The sequence below is a fragment of the Ambystoma mexicanum genome, chromosome 2q (assembly GCF_040938575.1).
Source record: "Ambystoma mexicanum isolate Mex_15411 chromosome 2q, UKY_AmexF1_1, whole genome shotgun sequence".
NCBI classification, from domain to species: Eukaryota; Metazoa; Chordata; class Amphibia; order Caudata; family Ambystomatidae; genus Ambystoma; species Ambystoma mexicanum.
The window spans coordinates 548221983-548239976 of NC_090924.1; the positions used below are offsets into that span (position 1 = coordinate 548221983).

A 17994-nucleotide genomic window follows, 5' to 3' on the forward strand; every position below is an offset into this window, starting at 1 on the left:
TCATCCGCCTCCATCTCCCTCAGGGTCAGTTGTTTATCCAAGCAACGAGTTGGTGGTCGATCTCTTTCTTCGGCTGGGGCCTCCATCTGAAACAGCCTCTCTGCCTCCCTGAAACTTGAGGAGAACCATCTCTGGTTCCGGAAGCACTTCAAAACCTTTCTCTTTGCTTCTGCTTGTTCTCCTCCTTTCCCCTGCTGACCTCCTGACTGAAACTGCACTAGTTACCTGGCCACATTCTGATCTCGGGCCCAGGTCCCTCCCCCGCCAGTCGCACTGACTGCCTGGCAACCCCCGCACTCAGAGACTGTTCTGTATCCTTACAGTCCCACTACCAGCACTTGACACCTGATGTCTTCACTTACCTTGCACTTGCCACCTGCTGGCCATTTGGTTATTATTCTGTTCCCGTGTACTGCACTCTCCCTTTCCCCCATGCCATGCACTTGCGCGATAAGAATGACACCTGGCAAGTAGGATCGTTGTCTGTCCTCCCTTTGTTCCCCCTGCCTTGCCTCATTGCACCTTGATACACTTGTGTATAGGTGCGTTATAAATGCCATATCATACCATATCATTTCATATCTTCATTTTCCATTTTGTTTGCATTTTGTATTTTTATCATGTACTGCTCTGAAATGAGAAATGGGTTAATAAAATGTGAGGATAAGTATTCTTCATTTGTTAATTTATAGATTTCTTTGTAATAATAGGAGATAAGCAACAAGTAACTAATCAAAGTCAGGTTAAGAATTAGGCTTTGTAGCAAAGTAAACAAAGAATGGAAACTGTGGGTCTTTATGGTGGTGCCTGTGTGCTTTGCATTGACATCATAAAATGTGCATTGGTGCACTGCACCAGCATCACCATTTTAACATCTGGATTCTAATCTCCAAAGTTAAATTAATGTGCACCTCTTTCTAAGTATACCACATGAAGTGTGGGACTTGTGTGGAGGCATCAGTGCACTGCAGGTTGGCTACCATGCATTGGCAATGGTTTGCTGCATGCCAGCATTCAAGCATTGCAACATTGATATCATAGGCTCACTATGCAGAGCTCAATTAAATTGTGCCTTATCTGAACATCCCATTAATAAAATGTTCATCAAACCTGGCAATTAGCTGGATGCAATCTTACATAAACCTCAGATAATTATTTTGTTTTAAGCATGAAGCCATTTTTGGTGTACTTGCAAATTCCGGAAACTGGATTAATTTTCCTAAAAGTTATATTTTTAACTTTGTAGGATGAGTGGGCTATTATACAGTAGTTGTACATTTAATGTCAATGAAATTGATATGCATCTTAATGCTTTTACCTTGATTGTATGCAGATTACATCCAATTCACAAGCTCCTTAGATCCAGAACTCCGATTAATAGAGGTAAAATAGATTATATAGTTATCAAAAGTATATATGTTATGGAGTGAGAGTTGAAGACTTTCGTTTCCCAGGGATAGACAAATCAGTGTAGTTAATTTGATTTTGTTGGTAACTCCACAATTTAAAGTATGATGGCGTTTCTAAATGAAAAACACAGAATAAAGTTGCTTGCTCAACAGTTTTACAGTGTGTTGGGTAAGACATGTTTTTATTTGTGTACTTTCTTGTTTACACATAACTTCCATAGTTATACAAATTACTTATGCTTAAGTATCATTTTATATCAGCAGTAATATGAAAAGTATCTGAAGTTGTAGAATGTTCCTTAAGTAGAATTCTTTCAAAATGAAATTAAGCTAATAGTAAAAGATTTTCATTGAACATTTTCAGATATAGGCAATTGTTTATTCTTCTGACGAAAGGTCCAATTGACATGTGTAATGCATTATAAACATAAAGGCCCTAATTCTCAAATGTTTGCACTGGAGCAAATCAGAAATGTTGTGTCCATCTTTTATTTGCTCCTGTTACCTTATACCAGATTCACAAAGTCTAAAGCTGTAGCAATTATGTAGATCGCTGGAGCTTCTTTGTGAATCACATTTGCACTGGAGCATCTCTAAGATGCGCCAAGCAGCTCCAGATATGCTCCAGTTCCCTCCTTTGAAAGTCAAGTGTAATGCAGCAGAAGCAAATCAGAGATGCTCATAGCCATTGATTTGTTCCAGTGCAAATATTTGAGAATCAGACCCACCGGGTTTCTTTAAACCTTATACTTCAACATGCTTTAAACTTGTTGGGCCTGATTCAGAGGTCCGTGTAAAATTAGAAATGTGTTGTTCCAAGTCGGAACAATACATTTCTCAAATGCACCATATTCTGAAATAAATAATGTGGAACAGGGGCAGGAAAACCTTTGCATGTGCCTGATTTATGGCTTGACAACATCCTTAGCAACCATCAGGAATGCAGGGCAGCCACATGGGTGGGGGACTCTCCTCCCAGCAGCATTGGTTTAGCATGTCAATAAAAATGAGTTAAAATACGACACCAGTGAGGTGTTGTTAAAGTCCACAGGATAATTTTTTCCGTTATAAAGACAGCATTTTTTAGACAACAACACCACTTTTATAGTTTAATGAGAGTTTAAGAAAACCTTCTTAAATTAGAAAAGTGGCATTCTATTAAGAAATGCTCACAATGCCACTGGAGCACATGTTTTCTGCACAGTGCGATATTAGCAGCTTTTGCTGCTGGAAAGCACATCCCCCTCCAATACTTCCACCCACTTTAGAATGGTGGTGCAGGAAACTGGAGGGGAGAATGTTGTATTTCCATACTCTATTTATCAAGAGCTCAGAATCAGCCCCTTTGTTGTTGTATGTCATCCATGTTTCATCATGAAAAATCCCCTGCATGCGTGCAGCATCACTCTGATAGCAAAGGCTCAGTGCCACATCAAAACCTGGTGAGTTTGTGTCTATTCTTGGGGTGGAGGTGGGATTTCATTTTGGACTGTGTAGGAAGAGTTGGGGGCTTGAGAGAAACAGCAGGGTGAACAACATGAGCAGGGATTCTAGCCCCTGCCCTGACCAATGCTTGACAAACGCCTTCTTGCCCTGTCCAAAACATGCCATGCCCTGCGGGGCAGAATTCCAAGCAGGCCACTCAGTAAAGCACTTGGGCATGGTAGAGTGAGCTTTGAGGCATCTTCTAGCCTGCTAACCAGAATGCTAAGCAAGGCAAAATGGGTGACTGCGGCCCCACATTTCAAGTAGCCCTTTCTCTGAATCAAAGGTTCTTGACTCCCATAACCCTTTGCTGTAGTTTATGGAGATTGAATCTGCAAACTTTTATGTTGTCTTATTTTGTTGCACATGGGTTATAAAGTAACTTTGTTTGTGTGTGTGTGTGTGTGTGTGTGTGAGGCAGAAAGAGAGAGGGAGAGAGAGAGAGAGAGAGGGAGAGAGAGAGAGATTGACAGGGGCAGATTGAGCTAGTGAGATGGAACATCTATACAAGAAGCCAGTGGTGGGAGGGCAGGATTGCAGGTTGTTTTGCCTTGTAAGACCCACTCCCCCATTCCCCTGACTATCCATCTCCCCTCTTCTACCACCTTACACTACACACACAAATCTCTCACAGGCACCTCAACACTAATCAAGCCATAATTAAGCTTTCTGCTTTAGCCCTGTCACACTCTCCCACATCAGTGGCTGACCGGACCCAAAGTGCTGTAGTCCATCAGGTCTTGGGGTCTTCCATATGGCTACCGGTCACTTCTCCCCACGGTGGAGCCATTTCCTGTGAGAGTAGGGAGGGGAGGACACTACCCAATATTCCCCCTACAGTGCTACAAAGTGGGAGAACCTCTCAGGAAGGGAATTCCGTCATGGGGATTGTGTCTCCCATTCCAAGGTGGAACTCCCTAACCCTTTTACCTTTGAGTCCCCAAAATCCCTAACACCTGTATGAAAAGCCTCTGACAGTACCACTGTAAGGTATTGGGACACTCTCCCTTTTCTTTCTATAAAACGCCATTAATTGTCTTATGGAAATACTGTGATGAAGAAGAGTATAGGGGTTAAACAAACTAATCTTTTACCTGGCATCCAAAGCACTGAAAAGTGGTGGCTCCCGAAAAGGCCTGAAGAGTGCATCATCGATACAAACAGGGGACTTTGATATTCTGCCAGGAAGGACCCATCTACAGACCATAAAAACAAATAAAGGACTGCCTGAAAGGGACCAGGGAAACCAGAGAGAAGCCAGCGTGAAGACACACTGCCAGGGAAGTTCAAATCCAGCCACCAAGATGCTGGACAGAGAACCAAGTCCACGTTCGGGATGATGTGGATGGAAGGTGGGAAAAGCCTCGAGAGCTAGAAGCAGACCAGACGAAGGCAGAAGTTAGAATCCAGTTAACAGTGGTGGGACCTCAGCGAGGTGAACTAATAGTTCCCTTAACAATGCCAATACAGGTGAACTGGAGTTCCTTCAGAACCGAAGTGGGGTAGAGAGATGCGAGGAAAGAGCGTTGACGAATGACAAACACAGAAAATTGCAAAAAGGGTTGATTGTTGATGCACACCTCGAAATCAATGGCAATAAAAAGTACATTCAATAAATGTTAGAAGTTTATTTTAGGTGCAGGGGAGGAACTGGGGCCATGGCACAAGACCCCAACAAATAAGAGACAAATAGGATGAGGATTCAACATGGGAACCCTCCCATCCCCTGCACACTTTCAGGTGTTTGGACTAAGTTCACTACTGTAATTTAATATTAATACAAAGAACATATAAATCAGGAAATCCAGTTGTATGTTTTTATAGTAAGATTTATGTCTTGGGTATCAAATACATATTATTTCAAAAGAAGAAACATTTACAAATTCAAGAAGCAAAACAGTGCAAGAGTAGGTCACAACAAAATTAAGGAGACAGTGGAATCCAATTCATGTGGCAACGCGTTTCGAGGATACTTTCCTCTTCTTCATATGGCCAAAATTAAATTCTTAATACAAAAGGGAAAAAGAAGGAAAAACATTTGTTCAGGTTTTTTTTTACCTTAAAACAGTTCATGTTACTCATGCTATACATTTCAATGTCATCTGTTTGGCAGAACAAACATTATTGTTAGAGTAGATGTAATCAACCCTGTACCCCTAGGGCACATTCATTCCTGTTTCAATTCAGGGTGAGGGGAGGGGGAAGGTTCAGCACGACGATTCTAGACCAGTGCGGGAAAAGTAGTCACTCAAGGAGTTTAAGAAGAATTAAGTTTGGTAGAAGACCATATGAGACACAATATAGAGAGGTAAATCTTGAGTAAAAATGAATTACCGGTGGGAAACGTATTCAGGAACACCGGGTACAGATTTTGATCATAGGTAGTGAATCAGACAATATGTAGACCCTCCACGGGTAAGTTAAGCCACTGTAGTCAAAGAGAACATAGACGAAAAATAAGAGAACATGTAAGTCTAAAGAAAACTGTATTTTAGGAGAATATTCAACAATAGGCACTTGTTAAAATATTGTACCTGTGAAGTGTGCAGGAAAAAGGTAACACATGCAGAAAACACCAAATATTCAAACGACGTGAAAGTCAAATAGACTCAGGGTCATTCACGTGTAACACTATGTAACGTCTGTTCAACGATTGACATAGGTCGGTAGAATACTCTAGAAAATATAATGACAGACATCGGAAAAATAATTAAAGGGCATGTGCTTATTCAGTACTGTCCGAAACTAGGATAAACGCTGGTAAGTGAAATACCTTTAAGTTTTAGCTTTGAAGTTACAATGCGCAGACTGCCAGGCACACCGGGCTGGTGATGCGGTTTCTTGGCTGTGCGGCTCTTAAAAATGTCGATCTGAATGAGAAGATGCTCGTGCTAAATGGCTCGATGCACTTGTAAACTGCAAGTCCAAGTATACGAGTGGAAATCTGTGAAAGGTGAGGCGGGGAGTTAGCCCGGCTCGAGGGTGAGTGAATAGTTCAGATAGATATGTCAGTTGGAAAGAGTATAAACAGCTGTACGCGCTTACCTGCACAGGGGGAGACAGTTCAGAACGACTGCTGCCGCCTGTCAACGCATCCTAGCAGCTATGGAAACGGCGCAAGTTCTAAAGGATCTAGTTTATGGGTATGAAGATAGAAGAGGGACTGGTAAAATCACCTCAAAGGTCAGCCATCTTAGAATGGACTATGTGATCATTGGGTGAACCAACAATGGTTCACTACAATGTGTAAAGAAGTGGAATTGTGTAGAGTTTAAAAGAGAAATGTAGTGTGGAAACAAAATAAAAGAAGACTAGAAGGGATAACACAGAAAAGTGGGCTCAATGTCCCAGGAAGAGCTGCCAACATGGTCCCAGGAAGAAAGAGGTAATGGGAACCATGGTAGACCATGTAGGGCATTGGGGAAGAGCAACCAATGCATTGGGAGTGATCTCCTTTGTCTCAGTAATTGTTGTAAAGCTAATCAAAACATTGGGCGCAGTCTTCCTCACCACAGTGGTTGGTGAAGAAGTGCCAAGAGTGACTTTGTCAGTGAGAAGTGCATCAGGACTAATCTCCCTCATCTCAGTAATTGTTGTAAAGCTGATCAAAACATTAGGAGTAACCTACCTCATCACAGTGGTTGGTGGACAAGTGACAAGAGTGACATTATCAGTGAGAAGTGCATCAGGAGTGATCTCCTCATCTCAGTAATTGTTATAAAGATAAACAAAGCCTTAGGAGTAACCTCCCTCAACTCAGTAACTGTTGTGAAAATAACCAAAGATAACCAAAGCCTCAGGAGTAATCTCCCTCATCTCAGTTACTGTTGTGAAGATAACCATAACCTCAGGAATAATCCCCCTCGTCTCAGTAACTATTCTGAAGATAACCAAAGCCTCAGGAATAATCTCCCTCATCTCAGTTACGGTTGTGAAGATAACCATAACCTCAGGAGTAATCTCCCTCATCTCATCGACTGTAGCAAAGTCAACCAAAGTGAAGTTAACTTTGGGAGTGATCTCCTGCATTCCAGTACCTGTTATGAAGTTTATCAAAGTGTCATTGAACCACAGAAACTAGAAGGATGCAGAACATTTCAATTAAACCAGATAGAAGCCTGGAGAGAAGCTCAAGGCTTAATAAAAACTGTTATCGAAATATTTTTACCAAAAGTCAAGTGAACCAGGAGAGGGGAGGCATTCTCCAGGTTATGTTGCACCGTTTATCTCAGAAGCCAGAACAGAAGCCTGTAAAGAAGAAGAAGGAGTTGGTCCAGAAACTAGGGAAATGGTTGCCAAATATATTCTCAAGACATTTAATCATTGGACCGGAGGAGCGAGTCATCCTCCTGGTATTCTATATCCTTGTGGATCATGAACTCTTAGCTAGGACTCTTTGAACACAGTCACCATGGTGGATACCAATGTATCAGGAGAAGGGGCTCATTTTTCTTGTGTTCCTTATGTTATTTGTTATATAGTGGTACTGCTAGAGTTAGGTAATGTTAGACAGAGGATAGGACATTTTCATTTGGACAACTACCCCGACGAGGAGCATCTGCGTTTTCCATCGTTAGGGAGGGAATATGCTTTAGGCCTTTTTCCTTATTTAGTAATACAGAAGTGTTCATATTACACCACTCCTTTGTCCGACTCCATCCTCTAGCATGCCACATACCATACACCATATATGAATATTTCTCTGCCAAACCCATGGAAATCAGATTGGCACTCAGGAACCCAGAACCTCTGACCTGCACTCATCTGCACAGGTTTCGCATTTGCCTTTCACACTGTCCCAGTAATGATCCCCACCACCCCTTTTTTTCTTACAGAACAACGCACATCAAGGCCACCGATTATGGTAGATGGGCGCTATATAAAATCGCTTAATTACTTATGAAATCTTTTTTTGTTACATCACAACATTGTTGAGATTAAGTAATACAATTATGCCTCATACAGAATGATGTTAGTAACTTTATCACCTTTTTTTGTAAATATTGATGAAAAAGTAGGGAGTTTTCTGGAAGCTTTTTTTCATAAATAAATCAAGCAATTGAATGATCTGTTCAAATTTGTAATAACTAGTAATATTTAGGACATAGGGAAGTGTGACTATCTGAATAAGAGTGTACAATTGGTTTATCATTAGTTAAAGGTAGATATTCATACTTGATGAATACCTACGGTCCAGTTGCTAGAGATCATTTTGATCTTGCACGGATACAATTTCTTTAACTTTTTTCAAAGTTAATTACTTTGGCCGTATAATCCCCACATTCATGTTATTGACTTTTGAATTGAATTATTCTGTGTGTTGACACCAAGGTTTTTGTTGCAACGGTGTAGCCTTTGCCAAACATGGTCTCAAGAGCACACCAACACTCGAAGATGATTCAAGGGCGTCTATTAAATGTTTTAGTAGGGTTTCATTGAGGGATGTCCCTTTCTTTCTCTCTTCTTCCATGGGATTTGACCTTCCTACACCAGGCGTCCCTAAACCTCAAGGTGGTAACTAGAGATTGATAAGCCCTGCTATCTAAGGGGTGGCTGGCTTGTGGTGAGGGCCAATAGGCAGCAGTCTTATCTCTCCTACTCCCTTCATGATCTTCTAGGTGAATTCTAAACCCAGGTCTCAGCAGGTAATGATCTTAAGCATCAATGCCTTCCAGCTCAGGTCTCTCTCAGTCTTTACTGTTTATGCCATTGTACTAATCGCATTGATGTTACACACTTGATCTCTGTACTGCTCTCCCCTCCCCTCTCTACTACCCTCCCTTCCTTCTATGCAACACTTCTCCCCATTAAACTTTTCTCTACCAAACTCTCCTCCAGCACTCTCTACTACACTGTCCTCCCACTGCTTGCTAATGCCCTCGCCTCCTGCTACTCTCTTCTTCAATCACCACCACTGCTCTCCACTAAACTCTCCTTCCACTGCTCCACACATTCCTACACTCTAGCCCTCCTCCTCTCACAGTCACTCTCCTTTCACTTTCCCTTTCACTTGGTTCACTCACTCTCACTTAAACCCCTATTCTTGCACTTATCCTCAGTCCCCTCCATCACTTATCATAGATGCACTCTCTCACCACCCAATACTTCACCTTGCCCACACTTTCTGTGATTCTCATCCATACTCAGCTGCACTGTATTTCCTCCACCTGGTCTCTCAGTGACCTCACCTGAACAACCCACACTGACCTGTTTCCTGCTTCCCCTTATAGTCTCTTCCTCTCCCTCCCATTGGTTCTGGTGCCCAACTAGTTCACAAAGCAAATCTTTGTCTTGCACTTTCCCCAGGATCAGGTAATACAGGCGTGAGGCTTTAAACCACATCTTAAGCCCCACCCACTGCTAACACATGGGTTTGCATGCATTTTGCAATGGTGGGCCATTATCAAAATAGTACATTTCTAAATTATTTTTCAAGTAGTCTTCAGAGTACTTTTCAGTGGTCAGCAGTGCAAACAGCTCTGCTGTCTCAGTTTTAATTGCAACTTTACTCCCAGGTGAGTTATTTACTTCTTCCTGTACTGCAAGATCTGCTGGTCTCTCTAGTTGTGAAAGGGAAGAGAGAAAACAATTGCCTGGCAGAACACAATGTGTCAGGTACTGGTTGAGCACAAGCATGACTTTGCATTTGAAGCTGGTCACATATACATATATATGGGCAACAGAGACTGTGCATTCCCTATTCCCTCATCACACCTCTTGGGCAGGATTGGCTCTGGCAAACACCCTGGTAGGCCTCCTGACTGGGGTTTATCAGGGTTCCCATTACCCTGGCAGTGTCAGGTGACACCTTATATGTGCAGATGCGTTTATCCTATGGAAGCACTGCATGCCAATATCTGCTCAATGCAATGTAAAGCCAGGTGATGCCTCCTAAGCATGTCATGGTCAAGAAGTGAAATGTTCAGCATCACATGTCCAGTTTCTATCATGATATGCCAAATGCAGCTTCAAAGTCCCCAATATGACCAGTTAAGGCCTTAAGCAAGGCATGGAGATCATTGGTAAGGTGCAGGTCTCACATGTCCATGTTCTGCTATCATATGCCAAGCACAGATTCAAATGTTATGTTATCTGCTCAGTGTTTTAAAGCGTTCTATGCCACAATGCGCCTTCTTGTGATATTGCCAGTGACACCCATAATTCCGTTGATTGAGAGATAAAGGTCTTAACATCAGAAAAAGATGCAAACAGATATGTCTTCAGTTTCCTTTTAAAAATTATGAACTCACTTATGCCAACCGAAGGCAGTAAATGCGTAATACCCAAGGTAATGGCACAATTGCCATTGACATCTTGATCATTTGTTGTATAACTCTTTTTATTAGCATTTTGCATTAAAACAAACAAACATATAACATTTCCAACTTGCACAATGTAAGTATCCCTCACTCGCCCCTCTAGACCTGTTCCCCTATTCCCGAGCCTTGCTCCATCCACTTCTTCCTCCAACTTTTAGCGGTCTGCATCCTCCCGATTCCCCCAGAGTTTCTGGTATTTCCCGGGCATCCCTTTTTTCCTGTATACCATTTTCTCCATGCTGCGGCAATGCTGCATGCCCATTTCCCAGTTAGTCATCGTGGGCCTGTTGCTAGACCCCCACTTAGCCGTTATGTCCCTTTTAACTACCATTGCCTCAATTGCGGTCAGTTTGCTGTCCCATCTTGTTCCCTCCATCTCCCCGCTAGTGTGTAACAGTAACTGTTTGGAGTCCTTGCAGACCGTTATACCGTCACCGAGAACCCGGGTCATCCTCCCCAATAACAGATCCTATAGCTCCGAAACCCGCCGGCATTCCCAGAGTTGATGAAAGTTCCCAAGCACCCCCCACCCCCACATTTGAGACACGTATCCACCTCAGCTCTGCACATCGTGTGAAGCCTGCCCCTTGAAAGATATATTCGGTGTAGTATTTTGTACTGAATCAGCCTCAACCTCGAGGATACGTTCACCTCTTCCGCCGCCACCATGACCACAAACCTTACCCACTCTTCACTTTCCAGCTCCGCGAGGTCCTATTCCCATTTTTCTTTTAGTTGCGTTAGTGGGGGGATTAGAATTTGTTTATGACCTAGTACAGGTCGACATCGATATCTAGTTTTTGTTAGTGAAATACGGCAGGCATTATTTCAGTAGATCCCCTGCTCAGAGGCGTTGCTAGGGGGAGGCTAAGCGGGCTATAGCCCCTGGTCTTTTGGTTGTAGCCCCGGGATAGAATCTCAGGAGCTACAACCAAAAGGCTAGCTAGCCCCCAGCCCAACACTTCTGACATCAGTGTAGCCCCGGGTCTTTTCCAGACCTAGCAACACTCCTGCCCCTGCTGCTAATACAATGACGACGGTAAGCCAATGATGAGGATTTACCCTCAGATTCCCATCGGTGGTAACAATCAAGAACAATCCTCTATGCTTGCAAAGAGGCACAAGAAGTTGTAGTTTAAATACATCTATGTTCTACAATGTTACAGTTGCAGTGTGCTTAGAGGGACAGCCCGTTAGTTATTTGGACTGTCATTAATTAAAACTGAGGAATTCGTTTTGGGGAGGGCTGTCAGGATTGGCCAGCAATGAATGTCCCCGAAAAAAGGCCAACGGTCAATTGTGTCTGCCCCTAGAAAATGTTTGCGAAGTGCAAATAGTAGGAATACCCACATTGGTTGTACTACTACCAGAAGTAATTATACTACTGTCAATACCAATGTTATTATTGTTACTAGTAGTAGTAATACATATTATGTTTGCAGTAGTACTATTTGTTGAGGTTCTATTAATACAATGGGTAGTATCTATTCTTTACTATTACTACGAGTAGTAGATATAGATTCAGTCAGAGTCACAGTAGTACTACTATTGCTAGTAGGAGACAAACCAGTCAGTACTCATGGTTGCAAGAGTAACTGCAGTATTACAAATTGTATTACTAGTGATACTACCTGCAGCTTTTTTACAGAAAATCTGCAACAGTGCAAGTGCAATTTTTCACATTATGAGCACAACGGCACGATTTAACCTATTGCATGAACACATTTTTTCCAAACATTTTCCTAGTGCAAAAGCCAAATTCTTCCCAGACATTTTTGCACCAAGCATAGATTTCTCTAGTGCTAATACGGAATGTTATGAGCAAATGGGATGACCTGGTGCAAAAATCACAAACAGTCCTGTGAGTAATACACTGAATGCCAGATACATTGCTCTGGTGAAATTGCATTTATCACTGAGGCAAAATTCGCCATACTGCAAAAAGCATATACATTTTAGCACACTGGCAATGCTTGCCCTAGTCCTAGTATTATGCCCGGGTTCAAACATGCATTTAAAAAAGTATGTTTGTTGCACTAGGGCAGTTTTTGCTTGCGTGCCAATTGCTAATTGCACTTGCACAAGTCCAATGTTTCTATAATGCTGGCTACAAATTGCCCTTGTGAAAACAAAATAGGGCAGTGGGGTATGTCATAAACTTTTCATCAGTGCAAGTTCAATTAGCACTAGGACAAAAACTGACCTTTGCCCTAGCCCTAGTCTTTGCTTAGTAATACTACCCAGACTCTTATGGTGCATGTTTTGCATCAGGCATAGTTCTAGGACTAGGGCAAAGATTACATTAATGGAATATGCTTTTGGCAGTAGTTCTAATAAAATTATATTACTGCTACTACTACGCCTGTAGTCAGTAACAGTAATACTATTACTAGTAGTAGTAAATGTAGTAGTAATAAAACTGGCATTAGTATTGCTACCAATAAATGTAATGTAACAGCTGGTGTTACTCCTACTATGTTCTACTATTGGTAATTCTGCAACTATTATCTTTACTAATAGCACTGGTATCACTACTACTACTACTGCTACTACAACTACTACTACTACTTTCATGTATTTATGTATTTATTTTGTTTTAATTCCTTCAGGAACTTTTCACAATTTATCTACAATCATTCTTAAGACAATTTATAATTACTACTCTAAAACATGTCCTCAAGCAGACAGACGAAATCCATGCAATCATTGCAGACTACTACTACTACTACTACTAGTAATTGTAATACATTTATAATGCTGCTACTTGTGAGGCAGGAATTTTAGATATGTAATCATGCTTATAGAAAATTAAACAAAAATTCAAAATGTACCATTAGTTCTTTGGTCCTCTGATGCGTTCATGGATCATACTTCCTCTCCTCCTCTGATGTAATATCTGTTTCATGAATTGAAGGCAGTTCACAAAATGGAGAATGCACGTAGTTGGAGAAATACTTACAGGATTGTTAAAACATAAGATTGATGTAAATAGTTCATGTTCGGAAAATGGATAGACTATAAAGCATGTACCCTTTGACTCCCTTCTCCCCTCTGTTCTGGGGGCCGGGGATGTAATAGGTGCCTTTGGCTATGGTCCCTGGGATTTGTGGCAACACGGATCCATCCCTGCCCCTTCCAATTTAGGACATGTGTTCACATCCTATGGGCAAAATGGCGGAATTCAGATCTGTGGTGGTTGATGCTGTACATTTTGGTTCCCTTGTCAGTGTCTTTCAGTTATAGTGATGTGTGATTCATTTCTCTCTGACATATTCCCTGCTGTCCTACCGCCATGAGCCAGAGGAAAGAGGCAGAGATTAACTTTCTGAGAGTTGCAATAAGTGCCAGGAGCTCAAGCCCACAGAAGCTCCATCACCAGCCTGCCAGTGGTCAACTCCAATCATGCAGTTGCTCCATGTTAATAAAATAAAGTACACTTTCTTTGTACTTGAGTTGTCATGACGGCTATATTGTGTACTGGTGGTCTAGCTTCACAATGTCTTATTTAGTACACATCAAAAAGGTCAAGGCAAAGGACAGTGCTTAGCCTAATTTCTCAGAGGCGGGGTGCAGGATCATCACAGTGGAGGACATCTATCCCACATCCATCCACTCTTTCAATGGGTTCTCTGAAAGATTCGCCTGACTGTAGTGGGTACATAATAACTAGAACATGTAGTGAGGGAACCACACATTCCAGAAACAAATCAGAGTCAGAGATCAATTTATAAACAGATAATGAAGAGAACTGGAGGGAAACTCCGATGAAGTCAAATTTAACAATTAGATAAAGCCAGGAAAAGATGGAAGCAATTACATGTATTTAAAATTGGAGGTCAAGGGGCAAAATAGAGCAAACCTGCACTGCACAATATGTGTCAACATTTCATAAAGTGCTGCATCTTATGGGTGATGATCCCTGTGACAGTCCAGGGTCACCAATAACCAAAGAACATGAATGAGACTCGGTGGAAGGATAGAAATTTTGGAGCAGAAGAAAGTGTAATGATTCTCTGGGGGTGGGGGCGTATACAAGGAGATGTGGGAACTTGAACATAATCCCAGTTAACCGCCAGCTCCAGTCTTCACCCAAATAGAGTTTCTTTCTTCTCCAAAAATGTGTCAATCAACATTGCCTTTTAGCCAGATTTATCGTACAGTGCTGTGATTGATCAATACATTAAATTAAAAAAAACAGCGTATTGGTCATATAAATGCTGAAGTAAGGATCTATATCAATAATGTGAGGCAAGGAAAGGAGATGGTGAGATACTGAAGAACAGTGAGCAAATGTTGTAAGAACACTGCCTGACATTCTGCTCAACCTTTCACTCTATACACATGGTCACACCTTGGTACTTACTGAAGTGGACTAGCAGGACTCCACGCTGATGACATAAACTACAGGCCCAATGAGCAGCACCAGCAAGCTGCCCAATATGTCCCAGTATCATAAAGGTAAACTATGGATGGATTTTGGCACCTACATCCCCCTCCCATGATTAATAGCACCTACGTCACAAATGCCCTGGAAACGCTGAACGCTGTCCATCATGACGTGACTAAGATAAAAATCTGATTTTCTGCTTTGCACTGATTTTACTTTCCTACTGGACGGCTTACGAAATTCCTTGCGATAACAACTGGGTGAAATGCACTTCAACTGCAAGTAATTTGGCATACACAAGGACAATTGCTGCTGATTGTGTGGCGCAATTAGAAGCTGAACACCACAACAGCAAAATCTCTTACCTAGGACACACTTTTAATATCTCTGAAGTTGGATGGTCTACTCTAATGAGTGGGCCACTGTAGTCCATAACACTGGGTGAGAATTTTTCTCGACAGTTCTCTAAACTGTCAGATGGAAATGTCCCATGAAAAAGCAATGGCCCCACCAGGAATAATGAATAAGTAATACGAATTCCAAGCATGCATCAAGGTGTGATGTTGCAACTCACGAGTCCATCAGAGACAACAGAATTAACAGTGATAACACCTTAAAGAGACTCAAAAACTCACCAACTAATGAAGAGGACACTAAATACAAATAACAAAGAAACAGATCGTTAATCAATCTACTATAAAGCAAATTATGTTTAATTAACGAAACAACTCACAATCATTTCAAACTAGATACAAAGCCAAAACACGTGGTGGCAAATTGAACCGCCGGGTCCCTCATTAATAACCTATCAGTAAAACTAACAGAGGATCACTATAGTTACACTAAGGGGACGCATTACCAGAGTAGACGTGTGTCTCGAGGTGAACCAGAACCCCGTTAGACCTTTACAGACACAAAAGCTGATGACTTAGTAGACCATACGCTTTGGCAGATTGCCCTAATAGGACTGCCTTCTTCAAGACCCCGCAGATACGCCCCATAGTTTTTGGAATAAAGACGTAATATGTGAGTATAGAACCGAAGTGGTAATTTAATTACACAAAGTGTGCTACCTTAGAACCTATCAAGGGGTTTGAGGGCTCCAATGAACTTTGTGAAGCCAAATTGTATTTAGAATCAATCACCACCAACTAGCACAATTCCATGAATAGAACATCCAGGCTATCCATAGCCGAACTGCTACATGAGCATTCAATTAGGAACAAAACCACAAGCAGTCCCTTTTCCCACGTTTGGGGCAACAAGCCTTCCATAAGTGAAAGCCCGTCCAAGGGATTTGCTTTATACTAGATCGATTAATGAGTGTTGTTTCCATGTTATTATGGCAATAACCGCCGAGCCGGTGGGCTGTTACCATCTAAGGTAATGCCCCTAGGGGCATTACCTTTAGGCGGTAATTGCCCGCCTTTGAGGCGGTTATTGCCATTGGTATTCCGGGGTTTGTAGTCCCGGGATACTAATGTCGTAGCAAAACCTTTTCAAGAAGCATTTATTTTGCCGTTTGAAAAGGCCGTCACAGCAGTACGCGTTAGTTCTAGGAACACTAGAACGCGCAAACAGCTTCATTACTACGGAGCAACAGGGCGTAATTTTGTGAACGGGAGGAATGTTTTGAAAACGACAGTGCAACTGGCCGCAATGCACGTAGTGCGTCCACAGGATTACACTGTGGTATGGCTCGGAAACGAGCCCATCCATATGAAGTGTATCCCATGGATTCACAGCACCGGGTACTAATTGTGGTTAGTGTCCTCTTCATTTGATAGTGATTTATTTCAGGGTGATAAAGTTGATATCACTGTTAATTCTGTTGTCTCGCCTGACGCATGATTGACATGTTTATTGATTTGTATTGACATATACATTATCCCTGGTGGTACAATTGTTTTTTCATAATACATGTGTTTCCAGAGTCCCACTCAGAGTTAGAAGACGACCTTATGTATTAAAAGATGGAATTGTCCCAGCTGGCGTTAGAATGGTCCGCTTGCCCATTTCTTTAGCCAAGCAAAATAGGACTACTATTTCACCAGGACAAAATCAGAAGCAGGACAACAAAATAAGAAAATCTCTTCCCAACGTCACACTTATAAAATGTCTAAAGTAGGATGGGCATCAGGCATTGGTGACTTGACTGGGGTTAGCACCATGAAAATCGAATAGCGCCCACGGTATCTGCCACCTCTGAATAAAGGACACACAATATTCTCTGAAAATATTGTGTGTCCTTTAGGACAGGGGTGGACTGTCCTAAAGGGAACTCCAGAGATTTCCTGGTAGGCCTCTTCACCCTGGCCCTCTTTTGTGTGATATTTCCACATGTTCCCATAGGAAAAGGGTTGGGCTTCCTGAAAATGTGTAATTTGGGGCCACTTTATACATTATTTCCAGGGCCTCTTTTGGTTCCCAGTTCACCCCTGCTTCCACTGGTCTTATTCTGGGCATTTATTGTGAGGACAAATGTGTGGGTACCCCTGAGAAACATTATGTGTGGTGCAGTTCTAGGTTTCCCCTTGCTACCCTAATGAGTGGGCCACTGTAGTCGACTACAGTGGGTGGTAATACCATTCGGGCCCCTGTGCTCATTGATGATATTTTGCTTGGCCGTGCTGTGGCCTGTTAGATGGAAGTGTCCCAGCAGGTTTTACAATGGTCTGCTTCCACATTTTTATAGCCCAACCAAAATAGGACTCGCACTTCACCAGAGAATAAATGCTGCTTGAATGTGTATCAACTGCATATTTCATGAGTGACCTACAATGTTACTGTGTTATTGATGAACGTCCATCATGCAGCAGGAAAGCACAGCATTAGTGGAACAGTACATTATAATCGTTAGAATTAGAAATTCACCCATCAGTGCTTTAAGCATTATGCTCAAAACTCAGATTTACTGATTCCTATAACTGATAGAATACTGATTGATGGGATGTCCAGGAAACATCCTACCCGTGCGTTTAATTTGGAGCAACCAAGGAGTTCCCATTCATATGTTCTAACTACAAATATACTGTGCAGGGTCCGGTAACAGGAGTTTTGGCCACAGCAGATTTCATCAAAGTAGATTTTGTCAAATATGTAACATCAGATTTTGCTGCAAATATATGTGAGGGGTGGGTTTAGGCTAATAATTATTTGTAGGGTGTTAAGTGAGGGTGTGGGGATTTGCGGGGGACTCCCCACGCATAATTCTGCAGCAAAATCAACTTCGATAAAATGTTTTCATACACATCACATAGATCCTTCTGTATGCTTGTGTATGCTTCTATATGCTTGCCTGTGCTTCTATATGCTTCTATATGCTTACATATATGCTTAGTTCAAGAACACCGATTTTATACAAGGACGACATATCATTACTCAGAATACATAT

At 41.9% G+C, this 17994-nt stretch overlaps 1 protein-coding gene across 2 annotated transcripts in view; it reads right to left on the reverse strand.

Annotated features, from left to right (window-relative positions):
• CRHR2 (corticotropin releasing hormone receptor 2) overlaps positions 1-17994 on the reverse strand; it is a 2206543-nt gene that overhangs the window by 1872561 nt on the left and 315988 nt on the right. The gene's annotated exons all lie outside the window — the stretch shown is intronic.